Source organism: Lynx rufus, unplaced genomic scaffold (assembly GCF_022079265.1).
Source record: "Lynx rufus isolate CCGP_SWC_20201006 ecotype Redwood Valley unplaced genomic scaffold, mLynRuf1.p SCAF_3, whole genome shotgun sequence".
NCBI classification, from domain to species: Eukaryota; Metazoa; Chordata; class Mammalia; order Carnivora; family Felidae; genus Lynx; species Lynx rufus.
Window position 1 is genome coordinate 65,375,288 of NW_025814845.1, and position 14,832 is coordinate 65,390,119.

The 14,832-nt window shown below is 40.2% G+C and overlaps 1 non-coding gene and 1 pseudogene across 1 annotated transcript; both read left to right on the forward strand.

Moving 5' to 3' along the window:
* The first annotated feature begins 10,197 nt into the window (after positions 1 to 10,197).
* On the forward strand, positions 10,198 to 10,304 carry LOC124521369 (U6 spliceosomal RNA). The gene has a single exon (XR_006964468.1). It is a non-coding gene; the product is annotated as a U6 spliceosomal RNA (small nuclear RNA).
* Positions 10,305 to 12,041: 1,737 nt separating this feature from the next.
* LOC124520087 (vascular endothelial zinc finger 1-like) lies at positions 12,042 to 13,477 on the forward strand (annotated as a pseudogene).
* Positions 13,478 to 14,832: the final 1,355 nt, after the last annotated feature.

Genomic DNA, 14,832 nt, shown 5'->3' on the forward strand with positions numbered 1-14,832 from the left:
AAAATATCAGACTACTGAATTAAGGTTGCATATTTTTGGGTTTTGTTGTGTGGCGGCTGTGTTTGGCTGAGTAACACGTTGAAGACAGATGTGTAGAATTATATGTTTATTACCTGAAATTAAATTTCTTGCCTTCAGTTTAGCAAAATCAGTTAATACGAAAAGATTTGTCACATAATTTCTGTTTTGTGAATGGTAATCTAAAGGATTAAAAAATAAAATGCAACACTATTCCAAGAGATCAGAAATAAACCCTCAATATAAAGTCGAGTAATTTTCAATAAGTTTGCCAAGACTGTTCATTAGGGAAAGGACAGTCTTTTCAACAGATGCAAAAGAATTGTTAGGCCCTTTCCCTATACCACAGACAATAATTAGCTCAAAACGGATCAAAGATGTCACAGTAACACCTGAAACTATGAAACTCTTAGAAGGAAACATAGGGGGAAAGCTTCATGATGTCGGATTCAGCAATGATGCTGTGGATGATACCAAAGGCACAGACACTAAAGGAAAAAATATAGAAATTGCATTTCACAAATTAAAAACATTTGTCCATCAAAGAACGCTATCAAGGGGTGCCTGGGAGCTCAGTCGTTTAAGCATCCTACTTTGGCTTGGGTCATGATCTCGTGGTTTGTGAATTCGAGTCCTGCGTGAGGCTCTGCGCTGATATAGCTCAGAGCCTGGAGCCTGCTTCTGATTCTGTGTCTCCCTCTCTCTCTCTGCCCCTCACCTGCTCACGCTCTCTGTCTTTTAAAACTGAGTAAATGTTAAAAAAAAAAACAAAAACATTATTTAGAGAGTGAAAAGGCAACCCACAGAATGGGAGAAATATTTGGAAACCATATATGTAATAAGAGATTAGTATCCTGAATATATATAAGGAAGAACTCAACAACAGTAAAATAACCCAATTAAAAAATGAGCAAAGAACTTGAATAAACATTTCTCCAAATAAGATATACAGATGACCAATAGGCACACAAAAAGATGCTTACCACCACTAATCGTTAGAGAAATGAAAATCAAAACCACAAAGAGATACTACTTCACATGCATCAGGATGGCAACGGTATAATAAAAAATATGTTTGGTCTTTGTCCCTGCATCCAGGAACAATGCTCCTATAACTCTTGGAGTCTCCAAAGTGATAAAAGTATCTTTTTGCTAATGTGCTCTAGGGTTGGGGGAGCTGGATAGCACAAGGATGGGAACTAGTTGCCAGAAAGACCAAGCCTTAATTAGATTGGAATTTTTAGCTCCACTCCAGACCTCTTAGGTGACAGGAACTAGAGATTAACTAGAGATTAACTGTGAACGGCCAATGATTTGATCAATCTTGCCTAAGTAATGAAACCTCCACTAAAACTCCTTAAGAATGGGATTTCCCTGGGCAAAAGCAAGCAAATGTCTGAGAAGTCTTACCAAATTTGTTTCCTGGGCTTCCTCTCATGGGTCTTCCAGAGACTAATTAAAAAAAAAAAAAAATTAAATTAGCTGACAAGGAAATGGGGAAGGGAACAGAGAAGAGAGAACTCTCCCAGTAAGGTGGAAATCTTTAGATGGTTATTAACAAATAAGATAAGGGGCGCCTGGGTGGCGCAGTCGGTTAAGCGTCCGACTTCAGCCAGGTCACGATCTCGCGGTCCGTGAGTTCGAGCCCCGCATCAGGCTCTGGGCTGATGGCTCGGAGCCTGGAGCCTATTTCCGATGCTGTGTCTCCCTCTCTCTCTGCCCCTCCCCCATTCATGCTCTGTTTCTCTCTGTCTTAAAAATAAATAAAAAACGTTGAAAAAAAAATAAGATAAATAAAACGGACATTGATGGGGTTGAAAAGTGTACTTACTACAGCACTATTGAAGTTTGGGTGGACCAAATGAACCCTCTGCTGGTTCCCCAACATTAAAATGCCTCAAACGAGTTTGCTCTATTTACCCCAACTTGAAGGAATTTAAAAAGTTGGAAGGCAAAGAATACAATGAGAAACCTGGCCTATGATCACCCGGGGCAATAGGCAGATTAAGCAAAATAAAGTTTGACAAAAGGGCAGGGTCCCTTGGCTGGGGACCCAAAGCCTAACACTCAGGAGTAGGTAAAATGGTCAGAGGATGAAGAAAAGAAGTTTCCAAGATTTCTGGACACAGGAGATGCATACATGGTGGTATCAACAACTGTTGGTGAAGCCCTACCAGGGGCTACAATTAGATTGAGAGAATATAGAAATGTAAGAGTTGATAAGATTAAGGTGAAAGTTTGCCTGATAGAGCTCTGCCATCCCCCTAAAGGAAAGCAATCTGGCAATAATCAACATTTTTTTTTGTCTAGTATAACTTCCTTGTTTCTGCTCCCTTCTGCCTATAAAAGTCTTTCATTCTTTACAGCTCCTTGGAGCTCCTTTCTGTCTGCTAGATTGCTGCCCGATTTATGCATCTTTGAATAAAGCCAATAAAATCTTTAAAATGTACTCTGTTGAGGGGCGCCTGGGTGGCTCAGTCGGTTGAGTGTCCGACTTCGGCTCAGGTCATGATCTCATGGTTCACGGGTTCGAGCCCTGCGTCGGGCTCTGTGCTGACAGCTTGGAGCCTGCTTCCGATTCTGTGGTCCCTCTCTCTCTGACCCTCCCCCCATTCATGCTCTGTCTCTCTCTGTCTCAAAAATAAATAAACGTTAAAAAAAATTAAAAAAAATAAAATAAAATTTACTCTGTTGAATTTTGTTTTCTAACTATATTATAACTGACTGGGGAACACTTTTCCTACTTAGTGTGGGGCAATCCAGTCGGGTGGAGGCAGTCGTCCAGGAGTTGAAAGAGTTCACCCAAGGCAGAACAAAGGAGATAGAAGTTTATTGAATACACTGCAAGCAAGCAGTGGGCAGGGCAGCAAAGAGACTGTCTGCCAGGAGGCAGTGGTGCGGGGCTATAGTTGACAGGGGAAGGATGGGAGGTATGGGAACGAATAGAATTTTCCTTTTTTGGTCAGCTAGGGTTTATGGACATTTTGAGGTGGGTTGCCTAACGGCTTGTTTGTATTCAGCCTGGGGGTCACTGTGGGCACTTTTACTTTACTCAGGTTTTCATTGCTCAGGTTGGTTGCCTAAAAGAGGCCTCTAAACTTAGTACTGTAAAACCAAAAATCTGCTAAGGTTTTTACTTTACACCATCAAATTGTCCTAGAGTAAAACTGTTGTAATTTATAATTCCATGAGAAATGACTACCTTGAAAAAATAAATTGTCACTAACTGGAATCTTTGCCAAGGTTATATGTCAAAAATTTTCTCTTAGATAGTTTCAATTGTTATGATAGGTAGTTTGCTTGCTCATGAAGTTGAGACATTATTTGGCCATTTTTACTTGTTCTCTCATGAATTACATCAATGTATATTTGCTCTTTATCTATTGTTGCTTACATCTTATTGATTTAAAAGAGCATTTATAGGGGCTCCCGGGTGGCTCAGTCGGTTGAACGTCCGACTTTGGCTCAGGTCATGATCTCACAGTTTGTGTTTTTGAGCCCAGCATCGGTCTCTGTGCTGACAGCTCAGAGCCTGGAGTCTGCTTCTGATTCTGTGTCTCCCTCTCTTCTCTGCTCCTTCCCCACTCATTCTCTGTCTCTCCCTGTCTCTCAAAAATGAATAAACATTAAAAAAAATTTTTCTAAAGAGTGTTTATACATTAAAGATATTAAGTTTTGTCTGTCAAATATTGAAAGTGTTTTCTTCTCAGATGGTTTTTAATTTTTAATTTTAATACAGAAAATTGAAAGCTTTGTATTTAAAACTTCCATTCATGTCTTTAATCTTTCTAAGGCATCATGTTTAAGAACACCTCCCTATGTTATGATAAAAAAACATTATTTGGAATTAGAGGCAATTATTAGTTATGACTAATCACTAATGCCATTGGCTGCATGGAACCATAATAGAGATCATTTACCAAAAGTTTAAACACTAGATTCACACAAACAATAGTATTGTTTTTAAAAGACTTTAAAAAATGATAATTGTTGCCTTTCTTCACTAATTTTTTTAGGGGGTGCCAGATGGTAAAGATGGGCTCAAAGAATGATGTAAACATGTCACCTTGGCCTAAGAGTCAGGTGGAAAAGGGTGATACTAACCAAATCTGAGGCAATTTGAGTATTAAAATAACAATAATAATGGATTATGTCCCATTAAAGTAAGAATATTTGAATTCATACTGATGTAAATGAATGAATGAATAAATAATTAGGGTAAGAGGAAGCTCTTACTTTCAGTAAAATATCAACTAATAAATGTAGAAGAAATCATGAAATTAGAAAATCTCTTTTGGGAACTCTCCTCCTCCTCCTCATCATCATCAATACAGGCAACAGGGGGGCCTGACTGGCTCAGTTGCTTAAGCCTTGGTCTCTTGATTTCTCCTCATGCCATGATCTCAGGGTAGTGAGATGAGGCCCCTGTTGGGTTCTGCTCTGGGTGTGGAACCTGTTTAAGATTCTCTCTCTCCCTCTCCCTTTGCCCCTCCCCTGCTCACATGCTCTTTCTCTATCTCAAAAAAAAAAAAAAGCAATTACTGGCAACTGATACCACCACTGTGCAATGTTTGAGTAATAGGCTATTAATGTAGTCTCCAAGTATCCTCCCCAAAGATTTTTATGAATGGCTGGAGGAAATATACCTTCACAAAATCACCTTAACCAAAAAATGAAAGTTAACATCATCAATAAAGAGACAAATCAAGATCAGATGCCTCATGACATGATGCTCCGAGAAGAGAACATCCTGTCTGTGATATTCTTGCCAAAAGTGCATAATCTGAATTTTACCATGAGGAAACTTCAGACAAACTCAAATTGAAGAACATTTTATAAAATAACTGACCTGTACTCTTCATAAATGTCAAAGGCATGGAACACAAAGTTTGAGAAACTGTTCTAGATTAAAGAAAACTTAAAAAACAGGACAATTAAATGCTGTAAGAAATAACCCACAATGACAGGGACAAATTGGTTCAAACAATATTGAACTGTTGTTGAAAAATACTTTTACCTGATTTTTCTTTGCTTTTTTCCATCATTAGCATATGATAACTCAGGAAAACCTGAAAAATAGAGCAACTTTGGAATCTCCACTTTTTTAAAAAATTTTTCTTTAACACTTATTTATTTTAGACAGAGAGAGACAGAGCATGAACGGGGGAGGGTCAGAGAGAGGGAGACACAGAATCTGAAACAGGCTCCAGGCTCTGAGCAGTCAGCACAGAGCCCGATGTGAGGCTCGAACTCACGGACCGCGAGATCATGACCTGAGCCAAAGTCGGACGCTTAACCAACTGAGCCACCCAGGTGCCCCTGGAATCTCCACTTTAAGAACTATTTTAAAAATTTATAAATAGACCTCCTCCAGTTACACAAATTGCAAATCTTTGAGTATGTTTAAATAACAGTTTGTAAATTTTCTGGTCATATTGAAATTTTTCTGCCATGTTCTACATTTTGTGAAATACACACACACACACACACACACACACACACACACACACATTTGTTTTTCCAACATAAGGAATTCCTTTAATATAGTCTATTAATAATAATTTTTAAACACCCTATTCTACAGGTGAAATACTTAAGGAACTGAGGAAGAGACTTTCAGAAATGTCATTGTGCATATCATTCCCCAAACTCTAAGAAAATAAAATGAGATGATCTATTATAAGAGAATAGTCTGAATTTTTCAAAAATCATAATCTTCTTTCATTTAAAGTTTTACTCCAGCAGAATAATAATAATACAATCTTTACCTCAAAATCCTCATAAACTGTCACCATATGAAAATTTTATAGGAAGTTCTCATGAAGGTTGGCTTGACTCCTACTATGACAGATTCCTCCTGGTACATTTCTAATATTGTCAAGTATTTTCAAAATACCATTTTTACAGTATATGTCCAACATGTATGAGATACATTTCCAAAAGGAGCATTTCTAGACATACTCCTCCCTCATGTACCATCATAAGATATAAGAAGAGACACCAATAGAAGTCAGCCTTAGAACATACTAGAAAGGAAATTTCAACCTTAAATAGGTTTCCTAAGTTCCAATGCATACTCTTGTGGAAATATGCTTTCCAGCTGTATTAGTTTTCTACGACTACCATATCAAAACACCACAGACCTGGTGGCTTAAATAACAGAAATTTATTTCTCACAGTTCTGAAGCTACAAGTTCAAGATCAAGGTACCAGCAAGATTTTTTTTTTTTTTTGAGACCTCTCTCCTTGGCTTGCAGATGGCTTCCTTCTCACTGTGTCTCTGTGTCTTCACGTGGTCTTTCCTCTGTGCATAAGTATCCCTGATATCTTCTTATATATCAAAATTTCCTCTTCTTATGAAGACATCAGTTGCTTGAGTTAGGGCCCACCCTAATGACCTCATTTTAACTTAATTACCTCTTTAAAGACCCTACCTGCAAATATAGTCACAGTTTGAGGTTCTGTTGGTAAGGGCTTCAACATAAGCATTTTGGGTGGACACAATTCAGTCCACACCACCAGCGTGATGTGTTTGGGATTCCAGATATCCAGTTCCACTGGAGATCTGATGCTGAGGTTCATTAAGTGGTCTCCCTAAGTAGAAGGCTTCCATAAGTAGAAAGCTATCTCCAAACGATCAATATATCAATAAGATACCATTGGGTATTGTCAAAGATAAACAAAGCTGGACATTTGTTAAAGTGGTAAAAGCAGCTTTTATTTAGTAACTACTGCCAGAGGGGAAAGAAGTGAGGTCCATTCCAATTTGTGCAGAGATGATAGGGCATATTAAAGGGAGTATGAGGGATGAGAGAGGGGGGAGCAAGTATAGGCTTAAGCAGAGTCAGAGAAGTGAAAAATTACATAAAAAGGGCAACAGAGTTGGTCGACGTAAATGTGATTAGACCATCTGTTTCTGCTAAGTAGCATCTATCAAAATTAGGCTTCTACCCTCCCCCAAAAGACTGAAGGCAAAGACCCTATCCTTTCTCATTATTACATTTCAAAGGTATGGTTTTTTGGTCCTTGGGAAAGACACTCTTGGTCATAGGAAATACAAATATATCTCAAAGGGGCAAAGGAAGGATTTATGATTGTAAGCCCTGTTTAGTAAGTGCTCCAAGAAAGGAAGGTCAGGGGCTTATCATCAGATATTGACTGAAACAAATAGCAAGTTCTTTTGGCAGTCTTGAGCTCTTCCCCTCAGAAATGCAAGGTAGGGGGAGGGGCAGTCATCCCAGGGACATGGCCTTAGTCTGCTCAGAACCATGCTAAAGTTTGGTCAAGGCTCTTAGTGTATGGCTTTGGATTGGAATCATTTGTGCTGAGAGTTTTTATAGTCCTTGGTATAAACATCTTTCTCCCATCATCTTTGGCTCAAGATCCATGATCTGGCAATGAGCTTTAAAATCCCTAAATATCATTCTCAAATAATTGAATGACTGCAATTCTTTCCAACCACTAGACTTTCTAACCATTGGACTTTCCAACTATTGGATTAATTGACACTGGAAACTTCTAGAATATTATCAGTCCCAATACATCTACATGCCTTAATTACACCCTAGGCCTCCAATAATTAACTGCTATAACTGTTATCTTCCAGGGCCCTGAAGAAACCCAGAAGACATCAAGAATATAAAAGAGATGTGGGGCTGATAATGGAAGCTATTATCTTATTATTTTCTCACAAAGTCATATAGAACCCATTATGTGATTTGTTTAACTCCATTCAGGGCACGTGTCCTCAACAATCACACCAACTAAATCAAGGCAGCAACTGATACCTTCAAGTTACCTTAAACTGCACATTTGTCTACTTAATGAGAATCTCTGGGACATTTCTCCCTGCATTTACCTCATCAAAATGCAGGGTGTAATTTGGGCATGATTCTGGTGAACAGGATTTACTCTCAGCTGTCAAGGTTTGCCTTAGCTCCAGAAATCACCTCACGGTCAACATCTAACCGATCTTGCAGGGGTATAAAGAACTGGCCATTTTGGCCCAAAGAGGGTTAAGTTTGATGAGTCCCATATGCCCCAGAGCTCCCTGTGGTTTGGCCAAGGCTTTGCAAGGTCTGCATGACCATTCGTTTTCACCTTCTGCTTAATCCTACTCCTATCTACCTCCCAAGTGTTCATCCCTAATAAATGCCTTTTAGGCAAAATTCCATCCCAGTGTTGGCTTTCAGCGAACCCAACACACATCAGTGATCAGTTAGACTCCAAATACTCAAAAACAAACCCATCAGTTTCTTTATTTTATTAGGATAATAAGTTACCAGGAATGGTCTGAGACACCGCATGTCACTGGTTTATACAAGGATTTTTTGTTTCACCTAACTGCAAGTTCTTGAACAAAAATCTGTGATACATAATTTAACCATGACTATGACCCAAATTGGATAGTTCTAGGCTGACTAAAGAATTGAATGTAAAAGTGGGTTCTAAATATTTCTTATGATATTCATGATTGCATTGATCTTTTTGTCTTTCCCCATTGTCTGATATATAGGTGTTTAAGTGTTGCTATGCAGCCATTATCTCAAGGTTAAATCCAACTGAAAATACTGTGTCAAAAAGCAGTCCTTATGTACACCTCTGTTCCTTTGAGAGCTGACAGTAACCAAAAGGGGGTAACTAGAATTTCTGATGAAGAAAATGATGCACTTTTGGTTTAACTAGATAGAGCTGTCAACAGGAGAGCAAAGGCAGACGTGATACACTATAGCTAAGACTCTCATGGCAATGGTCTTAAAGTGTGGTTCCCAGAGGAAGAGTATCTGGGAAGCTGTTAGACATGCAAATTCTCCAGCCTCACCTCAAACCTAAGGAATCAGTACAGCACTCAGTGTTTTAACAACCTCTCCTAGAACCTGCTAACTTTGGAGAACCACTGTCCAAAAGAGTCTGCAAGCAACTGAAATTGTTTTCCCTGGGACCCAGTAGCATGCTCTAGGGCAGACTCCATGATGGGCTCTCAAGGGTAACTTCCAGTCAATCAGAGACTTCAGTGAAAGAAAACAGAACCCTTATTTTCCTAGACTATCATTTTTCTTCTTGTTTTATCATCTTTTTTTAAGATCTTTTTTTTTTACCTTTGTTTGATTGTAAACAAAAGTAAATTCCTAATATGCGACTTATGTGAAAGATCTCTGAATTATTCTGTGACGTGACCTAAGCAAAGCCAATTTGTAAGTTAATTTTTCTGAAATTAATATTTTGAGGCTGGTAGACCTAATATTTGAGTCTGGGATTGCCAGGCTGAGGAAATAACCTACCCCAGAGTATAGCCTTCCAGTGGTGAGTCTAGTGTATTTGACACCTGGAACAAGCATATTGGTTTTTTTTTTGACTTTCTTTCTTCTCTACAACAAAGTTATTTTCAGTAATGATAACAAAATAAAATGCATAATGATAAAGTCCAGAAAAGAAATGCAAACACTGAAACTTTTCTTTTATTGAACTCTATGTATAATTATGTCAGGGAAAATGAGAAAACAAGTAAATAAATACTAGAGTACAGAAAGGACAAAACTAATGGATTAATGTATATTTTATTAAAAAATGTTTGTATTTATTTTTGAGACAGAGCGAGACAGAGCATTGAGCAGGGGAGGGGCAGAAAGAGAGGGAGACACAGAATCTGAAGCAGGCTCCAGGCTCCGAGCTGTCAGCACAGAGCCTGACGTGGGGCTCGAACTCTCAACCACGAGATCATGACCTGAGCCAAAGTCAGACACTCATCCGACTGAGCCACCCAGGCGCCCCGATGTATATTTTAATAATAATATTATATTGATGTATATTTTTGAAATGGGGGAATTCATCTACACATTGGTCTATGAAGTAATCAACAGTAACATTACAGTTTTTCTTCTAGGGAAATAAACCCGTAATGAGGTATAGTCTCATTCTATGTTTGGAATTCCTGTGAAAACTAGTAGGTATCTTACTTGAATAAGAGAAAAAGATTTATGCCCTCTGCACTATAACAATTTCGTGAATAACATAGCATATTGACCTAGTAGTTCAATACCAGAATATAGAAGATAACAGTATAAGAAAAGCAGTTCAGCTGCTCTATTAGAATCATGTTAGAGACTTGATGCTTCAGAGGGATGTACTTGCTTACTGAAATTGGGATCCAATAATATTCATCTCTATTAAATAGTTGTAGGGCTCACTCCGGCAGCACATATACTAAAATTGGAATGATACAGAGAAGATTAGCATGCCCTCTGCGCAAGGATAACACGCAAATTCGAGAAGCGTTCCATATTTTTGAGATCTTTATGTAAAAGAAAAACCTATAACTTATTTTTGGAAAGCTAGATGAACAATCTTTTGGAATACTTGTGTTAATTCTTTTCCTGGATTAAACACGTGCCAAGCATTTATTGATCAACTCATTAATTAGGTTTTCTATTATTTAATTTTTTCCAGCAATTAAAATCTTTTTTTCCACCTGCTGGAGAAGTGTGAAAGCTAATATTTGATCCTGGGCTTGGCGATGTGTGCAGTGAAAATTGTTGGAAAAATAATTTAGAACCCATGATAGCTGAATGGGTAAAGAGACTATTTCAGTCTTTTCTATGGAAAGGTATGAATAGACTCACTCAGCTTCAGTCTTAAGTAGATTTTCCTGGAGAAATGGGAGTGTTAAATTCTCTTGTTTTTTTTCCTAGAGCATACTATTGAATTTATATTTTAAAACAATTTAATACCTGCTTGCTTTCCAGATAACCTGGTGGAAAGCAAAAGCCACAGCTGTTAAGATGTTTGATGGATTCTACTAACAAGACATTCAAAGTGTGACTCACTGATGCTAATTTGTTTCAGTACAATTTTTTGTGCCCTCTGGCACTGGAGATTTCACGTTGCTACATCCTACCACCCTGGGTGATGAAATAGCATTTCTGTTTTATTTTTCGCCAACCCCAGAAAAAGGAAAGCTTGCGCAGGATTAAAAAAGCCTTAAAGGGGCGCCTGGGTGGCTCAGTCCGTTGAGCTTCCGGCTTCGGCTCAGGTCACGATCTCATGGTCCATGAGTTCGAGCCCCGCATCGGGCTCGGTGCTGACAGCTCGGAGCCTGGAGCCTGTTTCGGATTCTGTGTCTCCCTCTCTCTCTGCCCCTCCCCTACTCATGCTCCGTCTCTCTCTGTCTCAAAAATAAATAAACGTTAAAAAAATTAAAAAAAAAAAAGCCTTAAAGTTGAAAAAGATGTTGGGGGCGGGGTGGCGCCTGGGTGGCTCAGTTGGTTAAGCATCTGATTCTACGTTGCAGGTCAGGTCACAATCTCATGTTTCATGAGTTCAAGCCCCACGTTGGGCTCCACGCTGACAGTGCAGAGCCTGCTTGAGATCATCTCTCTCCCTCTCTCTCTGCCCCTCCCCTGCTCACTCTCTCTGTCCCTCTCAAAAATGAATAAATAAACTTAAAAAAAAAAAGTTGAAAGAGATGGGAGATAAAATTAAAGCTTTGGTTTGATGATACTAGTCAAAAGTCTACCCAGAAGTTCTTTTTTTTTTTTAATCACTTAACTGAAGGCAGTCGATGGTTGTTATTTTACTCTGTCTCTTCCTCAGAGAACAAGTTGGGGAAACCCAGTTCCCCTGTTAGAAGACTTCATGTAATGGGACGCCTGGGTGGCTCAGTCGGTTGAATGTCTTACTTGGGCTCAGCTCATGATCTCAGGGTTCGTGAGTTTGAGCCCCACATCGGGCTCGTGCCTCTCGGCACAGAGCCCGCTTCAGATCCTTTGTCCCTCTTCCGCTCTTGCTCTCTCTCTCTCTCTCTCTCAAAAATAAACATTTAAAAAAATTCTATATAAAAAAAGAGAAGGCTTCACGTAGAAATGTGGGGATCCTAAGAATCCTGAGAAAGTGATTCCCGTGGTGGTCGAGGCATTCTACAGCATTTCACTCAAGAAGCAGAGACCTGGTGTGACCCGTGTGTGAGAGTGAGCTTCAACAATTCTGTAAAAATACTTTATGCTGCCACAGACATCTGAAATTGTAAAATGGCAGCCCATGAAGCCTCCCATCGCCACGAGCAGGCAGCACAGAACGGCTTGCTGCCCCTCCAGAGCCCTGCTGCAGAGCCCCCGATCAGAAACCATTGCTTCCAATCTCCATAACTCAGAAACCTCAAGTGGCACCAGAAACATGAAAGGATGCCATCAGGATTAAAAAAGAAACACCCCAAACTTCATTTGTGTGCACTGACTGCAGTAAAGCTTTCAGGCACAGCTATCATCCGAGGTACCACGAGTCCTGCCACACAGGGATCAAGCTGGTGTCCCGGTCAAAGAAAACTCCCACTACGGTGGTTCCCCTCATCTCCACCATCGCCGGGGACAGCAGCAGAACTTCGTTGGTCTCTACCATTGCTGGCATCCTATCAATAGTCACTGCGTCTTCCTCGGGCACCAACCCCAGCGGCAGTGCCAGGAGCACAGCTATGGCCGTGGCCCCGGCCGTCAAGAAACCCAGTAAGCCTGCCAAGAACCATGCCTGCCAGATGTGTGGGAAGGCCTTCCGGGATGTGTACCACCTCCAACCAACACAGGCTCTTCCATTCGGACCAAAAGCCCTTCGAGTGTCCTGTTTGCAATCAGCGCTTCAAGAGAAAGGGCCGATGACTTCTCATGTGAGGTCTCATGAAGGAGGCAGCACCAAACCCCATACTGGCAGTGTCTGTGGGAAAGCCTTCTCGAGACGTGCCCTGTTGCCTTGGCCACCAAAGACAGACTGCGGACACACACGGGGCGCCACGAAGGCAAGGTACGGTGTAACGTCTGTGGGAAGCTTCTGAGTGCAGCATACATCGCCAGCCACTTAAAGACACACGGGCAGAGCCAAGGTATCAGCTGTAATACATGTGAACAAGGCGTCAGTAGAACATGCATGCATGAGTGGAGACCGGCAGCCAGAAGCAGCAGCAGCGGCAACAACAACATGCGATAGATGACCGGGGAAGCAGGTGGGGACACTGAAACTGGGGGAAGAAGCTGTCAAAGCAAGCAAGCAAGAAGCTGCCAACCCGTGCCTGACCTCCGTGGCTGCTATGACACCTGTGACTCTCACTGCTCCATTCAATGTAATGTCCTGCGTGTCACCTGGGGCGATGTCAAACCCAATCACAGTGGCAGCAGCAACGAGCATGAAGCATCCAGTAAATGTTTCAAGTGCAGTTACCATAACCAGCCCAACGAACAGAGGGCACCCTGTAACTATAACCAGCCCATTATCCATGACCTCTCCTTTAACATTCACTACCCCAGTCAACCTTCTCACCTTTGTCACTGCTCCAGTGAATATAGCCCACCCTGTCACGATCATGTCTCCAGTGAAACTGCCAACACCTGTGACGTTAGCTGGCCCTCTCAATATAGCAGTGAGGCCCGTAGAGGGCATGCCTTTCTTACCCCAAGCCTTACCCACATCACCACCTTGATAGACAGCATTATAAAATTTAAAAAAAGGGGTTAAAGTAAATATTTACCAGCAACTTACTTTTAATTTATTAAAGCAAAGAGTAAACTATGGGGACACCTGGGTGGCTCAGTCGGTTAAGCGTCTGACTTCAGCTCAGGTCATGATCTCACGGTTCCTGAGTTCAAACTCTGCGTTGGGCTCTGTGCTGACAGCTCAGAGCCTGGAGCCTGCTTTGGATTCTGTGTCTCCTCCTCTCTCTCTGCCCCTCCCCTGCTTGTGCTCTGTCTCTCCCTCTCTCAAAAATAAATAAACATTAAAAAATTTTTAAAAAGTAAACCATGAAATGGGGATATTTCATTACATTAGTTAATAATAGTGTAGCAGCATTTTTCTCCAATTTGGCTGGGATTATTCAAAGTAGGGTGTGTATGTAATTTATCACTGGACCACTTTAGTTTAATCAGAAATTCCTTTTAGCTGACAGCATTGCTTAAACAGGATAGTAGCTGGCAAGATGAAATGCCAGAATTAAAACCAATCATAAAAAAGCAAAACCCATTTCAAAATTTAAAAAAAAAGCATTACTGTTTCTAATCCCAAGAAATCATTTTATTCTAAACACTAGCAGAACTCTTCTCCCCATACAAGGTGGATGGCTGGATGGCTGATTTTAACCTGAAGTCCTAAATCCACAAATTTAGAATTTGTGAGAGCTAGTGTAGAATTGTCTGTGTTTATTGTTTTTATGAGTAAATACATGCATTGTCATAATAAAATGCATTTCGGAGAATATGCATTTTACCTTTGAGAATATGTTAATTTCAGGCAGCATTCTTTATGGGAAAGGTGATACCAGCTCTGATATGCAAAGCGTATAATAATGTATGATTCTACTTTCAACATATAATAGAGATCGTGACCTGATATTTGGAGATGTAAACATCACTCAGTATATTAATCCTGATAGAACATAGCATTGTAGTTGACTTAAAAAAAAAACAAAACAACAACCAAAATATACAAATTTTGTTTTAGTAAGAAAAGGCCTCAACTGACAGTGGATAAGTCAAGTGTGCGAACAGGCAGACCCCTAACAAACAGAGGCCATGGGACTCTTATTCAGGGGCCAAGAAGTACTTTAGAACAGCCAAAATATATTGCTTTAAATTGGAAGATGCTGGAGGCACCAGGATGTGATATGCCCCTCCCCTCTCTTTCCCAATTAGAACCTGTTGATGCTATGATAGGGAAAGATGTGTTAGTTGCTCACTGCAGTTTATGTCTTATATTAAATTGTATACAGTTTGTATTCTAACCACCAGCTGGGACTAGGTAGTATGCCCCTTCAGAACAAGCAGAATGTATCTTTTTTTT